A 6,503-nucleotide genomic window follows, 5' to 3' on the forward strand; every position below is an offset into this window, starting at 1 on the left:
ATATATAGTATATATATATAACATAATGAAATAAATCTGAAATTTTTCAGATTTTAAATTAGGTCCAAAGAAGTGCTTTTTAAACGTTTTGTATGTTATATTTATTTATTAAATATCATGTTCAGTAGAGACATTAGGTATTTTTTGGAAGCAGGCAAGATGAAAATATGCAACGCCTTCGCCGGGAATCGAACCACGGACCTCTCAATTACGCGCTGAGCGTGCTGCCCACCACACCACGAAGGCATGCCAAGAAGGCGGGAGTAGAACCTTATAGTTCTACGTTCTCAAACCATAGAAATGAGTTCAACAGCAATATCGCAAAATAATTTTAAAATGAGCATATCTTTAGAATTTCCTGTACATAGTTTCGCGCGCTGTAGATAATTCCCCCCCCCCTTCAGAACTGTGTTCCCACTGCTCGATTTGAAATCGTTTAGTTTGTTAATGAAAAATTCGTTGAAAGGTACTTTTCCGTTTTGCCGGCGCAGGCGATAAAGTCGCCAATAATGGTAGAACTGATGCCAAACGGAATATCCTCGCTGGTAACCTTTCACGCCTCATTTTCAAAACAAGTAGTAGCCATTTCTTATTCGATTGATTGTTTCTTTCAATACTGGCATACAATTACATAGAATTTTCACCAGATAGTTAAATTTTATGCCCTAAGGCCATTCGCGGTAATTAAGTCAATTGGGATGCAATCACACCTTTCACCCGAAGGCAAAAATATAGAAAATGCAAAGTCAAGAGTCAATCAATTCTAATGAGAAAGTGAAGCACTCTAGCGAAGTAAAGCACTGCGCTTTCTGAGTAAGCTGTTCGTACGAAATGAAATAATTCTTTCATTTAAACTTGTATTCCAAATTAAGATTTAACTTAAAATTAATGTAAATAATTACTGAAAAAAGTAGATTTTTGTAGTGTAGTTTACGCGAGATGAGATCACTTGGGATCACGTGATACGAACCAGCGAATCAGGATGTTGAACCATGAAAGCATAGTAAATTCTTAAATTAATATCTTTTTACAAATTTATTGGCTTTTTACAAAATTTTAAACGATATTAAAATGTCTATGCCTTCAAAATAAAAAATTCTTAGAACTAACATTTGTTAACTTTTTTTATGTGTATACTGTATGTTGTCGCCAATAAAGTCTGCTTGCCGAGATTTGCGCCAGCGAAACGGAAAAGTACCCGTTGAAATGTTACAAAATACGAAATCGTGTGGTGTGTGATGATGGCAAAGCCTCGAGGGCTATCTGCCTAAGAGGAGGGATGCCTTCGTGGAGGACATTCTAAGGGAAACTGGCTCGTATACACGTCAAACATGGGGAAAACCACGAAAACGCCCATGCAGCCAGCTTGTTCGCGGGATTCGAACCTCGGACCGAACTACCAGTGTTCAGCGACTTTACCGCTCGGCCGCTGGTGGGCCAAAATACGAAATCGATAATAAAAAAAATTTCAAATTCAAATTAGGGCTTCCACATACTCATATTCCAGGGATGAGCAAACTACGGCCCGCCTGAAGATTCTATCCGGCCCGCGGATAGAATTTTAATTTGCCGGTCGGAGGCAAATTGAAAGAAATATATATTTATATATCCATCTCCTTTTCTACTTCGTTTAAATATTTTTTTTTCTTCCTTTCTCAAAGGACTGCTGATCTTTTTATTTTCTATATTTTTGTTCTACAAAACCTAAATCGACGGAAATAGCAAGCACAGAAATCAATCAATCGGTAAAGTGTTAAAAAGCGGAAAGTTCTTTGTTAGTTATAGCTGTAGATTAGCGCCAACAAGCGTTATCGCTTTCTCGGGGAGCAGACATGTGGGAATTCATTATAGGTGAATTAGATCTGACATGTGGCAGACTGTGCATTTTAAGCTCCACACAGCGGCTTTTTCTTTCGGCGCGAGTTCTAATATCATTGACTGCGTATGAAAAGATTGCAGACATATAGCATCATTGTGAATAGTGGTAAAATTACTAAAAGTACAGCTTAGCTAGTGCTTTTTGGGGATTATTGGCAAAATATTTCAACCCCGAAATGGCTACTAAAAACGTTGATTCAGAGTGTCGTGCTTTTAATGATGAATGGACCTGGAAATATTTTACGACATTTTAGAATTAAATGTTTTCCATCCTTGCAAGCAGTAGGGGGCGCGAAAACTTGACTTGTCCCTGGGCGCTGAAAACCCTAGCTACGACTCTGAAGAAAACAAAATACAGAAAGTCTTTGTAAAAAATTATCAGACCGACAAAATTTTTTAAGAAGATAAACAGTACCCAGATTTCAAGATTTCAATGCCATTCAAACAGAAGTGACTGTTTTTACCTTGCCTTTCAACATAAGTTGTGAAGCAGTGTGTTCAGATTTGCAGCTTGAATTAATTGAGTTGCAATCTAGCAGTCATCTCAAGCTGTTGTTTCTAAATATGACAAAGTTAGAGTTCTACAAATCATTATCGAAAGTAAGTTTCCCAAATTTAATATCTCACGCCCAGAAAATCAGTGCTATGTTTGCTTCCTCTTATATATGTGAACAAGTGTTTCAACTATGAACCTTAGAAAAGAATTATTTCAGAAGTACACTGACAGATGAGCATTTAGCCTCGTTCCATAGAATCAGTACATCTCACTTCGAATCTCAATATAAGGAACTTTTAAAAATGAAATCGCAATTTTGTTCATCTCAATAATATATTTAAATTATAATACTTGTATATTGTTTTTAAAATTTTAGAAAAATTTATCTTGGTTGCCAAAATTTTTTTTATTCCGATTTTTGTCCCGCGATCGAAAACTACTAATAACTTTATGCCATATCTATGGAATTTATCTATGGAATTTTTTTGCCCATTTCTGCCATATCTATGGAAGATTACGTTATTCAAATTTGGGTGGAGCTAGGTACCGTTGTTTTATCACAATGCAAGAAACATACATACATTGATGCAGATTCTTCATTACTTAATTTCTTCAAATATAATGCAGGACTCTAATATTTTGTGGCAACAGTCTGAAAAGTAATTCGCTGTTTATAGATTTTATCGCAAAATGCCAAAACGAGATTAATAGTCCTTCACGACAAATTGCTCTTTGGACTCAAAATTATTCAGGTTTTGTTATTTATCAACATTTCCTATGCTTTTTCTTGTTTAATGAGATACATTCCGATGACCTCACTTATCACGTGACTTATGTATACCTTTTGTAAACAAACAATGTAGATGACCTCAGAGATCACGTGACTTATGTATACCTTTTGTGAACAAACAATGCAGATGACCTCAGAGATCACGTGACTTATGTACAGCTAATGCAAACAAGCAAGGTCATTCTTCCTCTTCTTCTCTTGCGGAATGTATCTCATTTATAAGATACATTAAAAAATAATCCAAATTTAAATAGATGCATATATGTTTTTTGAGTTTGGGAAAGGAGGGAAGGGATGATCGTCCAGCAATAGTGAAAGAGATGCAAGGGTAAAAAAATAAAGAGAATTTTTGTTCGGTACTGACTCTGTCGGCATATTCATAGAAAGGTTTAAAAAAATATTTCCTCAGAATGCTTTTTCATGTACAGGTAACTTCGGCAACTTCTTACAACCAACATAAAGATTTCGGACTGCTATGTATGACTGCAAATCTTGAAGCGTTATTATATAAGAATCATAAAGTTATTAGTAGTTTTTTTAAGTTAGAGATCTGAAAAATGTGCAGTGGCCTCTCCGGGCTTCGAACCGTGGAATCTCGAATACGATTCGAGGATGCTTCCAATTACAACACGACGCCATGCGGAAAAGAGGGAGGAAATAACTTTGTAAAGACAATTAGGTTGTTTTAGAAGCAGGAGTGATGAAAAATGAGCAACCCTTCGCCTGGAATCGAACCACAGACCTCCGGAATACGCGCCAGTGCGCTGACCACTATACTACATGCTAGGAAGGCGGAAGAAATACCTTATACCTTACAGAATAAAGCTTCTGCATAGTCATGTCAGCCCATATCTGCTAATTCGGCAGTTTTCATGATAGTGTTGCGGAAATGAAATGAAATAAAAAGTACCAAGTTCCCCACCCCCACTTAGTAAATTACTCAGAGAAGCAAACTGACATGCTAGTTATGTAATGTAGCGCAGAACTTAATTTCTAAAATTAAAAGTGCCGGAGCCCTATGGAAGACTGTCAGGAAGGAAGGAAACAATAAATAAATAAATAAACACTGAAAGCTTTCAGATTTTTATATAACGCCCAAAGGGACTTTTTTTAACGTTTTGTGTGTTACTTTTATTTATTAAATATCGTGTTCTTCGCACTTAAACCATAAAATTCAATTTAATTCAATATCACAAAATGGTTAAAAGAACATACCTTTAGATTTTCCGATACACAGTCTCGCGTATTGGAGATAATTTTTTTAAAAATTTTTTTCGTACAGTGTTGCCATTAACCCTCTTTGAAATCGTTGAGTTTCTTAATGAAAAGCTCATAAATGCTTTACAAAATGTGAAATTTGCTCCGTATGGCTGAGTTTCCGTTAGATACGTAAAAGGTACATTGGCAAGATGTTAGGCAAGAACGTCTACATTGACAAGAACCATCTACATTGAGAAGAACGCTATATGGTATTCTTTCCCTTGATCTCCTGTTCGAGACAGACAGCCAATAATAGCTTTAAAATATTTGTTTCAAATATTTTAATGATTATTTTACGAAATGATATTTTATCATTGTATTTTGATCCTATTTGGTCGACGAAGTCCAACAGCGTTTCAACAGAAAGTCATTGCTGTCTCAGGATTGCTGTAATTGTCAGTGCCTTCTTCACTTGTTTTATTCAATGCTATTGTCTGTATCTTCTGTTCTTGGGACATATGAAACGATATTCGCATCACTCACTGAAATCTCAGTTCAGTCGAATCACCATCGAGCCATTCCTCGTTTTCTCAATCGACATTTTCAAAGAATTTTAGGTTTGCCATTTTTTCGAATACAACTTCAGTTATTATTCCACTTCTTCACAATTAGATAAATCAAAGAGGAAAAATCTTTCTCCATAATCGAACATTCGCGTGTTTGTTTCTTATACACTCTCGCTCACAACGATGAGTGTACGCGTGGGCAACGCTAGGTAAGGATAATTGACAAGCCGGATTATCCCCCGCGGGGAAATCGAGAGTACACTGAATATAATTTCGTGTTTCCAACAACTGGGCAAGTGATTGAGCCTCAGAATATCTTTAATGACTTTTGTAATGCAAGTGACACTTGTTAGTGAGATATGTTGTGAGGTTCGAATAATCAATGTTTCCTATCATTACACATTAATGATACTGCTAGTTTAGTAGTGGTTAATTGATATCTGGTGCCACTTCCCCCCCCCTTCAATGACCCCAATTCCGCCATGATAAAAAAAATTAGATATAATTGTACACTTTGTTTGTTTATTTCCACAAATTAATATTAAATGTTATTACAGTTATAAAAATATTTCATTTCCTAATAACGCTCATTGACTTCAATAGATGGTTTCTTTTACGTTTGTATTACAAACTTAAAAAATAATAAATTATTTATTATTTTCAAATGCCAAGCGTTTGTCTACTATGGCATTTGCCTTCTGGTTTTGTTGTACCTTTTACATATGCAGTTAAAACAAATGAGTGCAGAACACCATCAGTATTAGCGCATTCAGTCGTATCACAGAGTTACAAGGAATGCAAACAAGAAAGCTTCATAGTAGTTAATACGACAGAAATGGATACCATAAAAATCATGACTTGTCAAGAAAAGAAATGCATAACCAGTTTGCAACGTAGGCTTGAAAAGAAACCTTTGATCAAGGATACATTGCGATTCTCTTACTGAAGCCTAATTCTTGATTGAGGATAAATTATTTAAATCTGCACTTGTTTGAAATATGAAAGTGCATTAAACGTATATCGAAGTGTTTTAGATTTTTGAAACCACCAGTATCGTTTTTAACTGCTTTTTTCATTCCCTTCCAGCCCCTAATGAGTAGAAGGCTACCGAAGAGCAATGCAGTCCTAGAAATAGTCTAACAGGTGACTGCAATCACAGATTCATTGCGAGTTGCATACCCAGTAGCATGGCGATATCGCTGTGTCGCTAAGACAATTGCAACATAACTGTCATTCCACGTAAAGTCACACAACATCGCAGTGAAGTTGTAGTCATAAGATGACATATTGATACGTCTATGAGACGTTAATATAAAGACACACTGTGATGTTGATGCGAAATTACGCTGATACATTGCTGTGAAGTTACACCGTGATGATCTAGTGAAGTCCCACTACGACAATAATGTAACGTCATTATACGAATTTGATACAACTTTACAAAGTGACATGAATGTAACATCACAAAGTGATATAAATGCAATATTACTAGAGATGGAAATGGTATGTCTGATAAGATTGCATTATTTCTTAAATGACTAGTACAATGGCGGCACCCATGAATCCGAAGAAC

Source organism: Stegodyphus dumicola, chromosome 2 (genome assembly GCF_044657685.1).
Source record: "Stegodyphus dumicola isolate Sdum_Otavi_A_Nest chromosome 2, ASM4465768v1".
In the NCBI taxonomy this organism is placed as follows: domain Eukaryota; kingdom Metazoa; phylum Arthropoda; class Arachnida; order Araneae; family Eresidae; genus Stegodyphus; species Stegodyphus dumicola.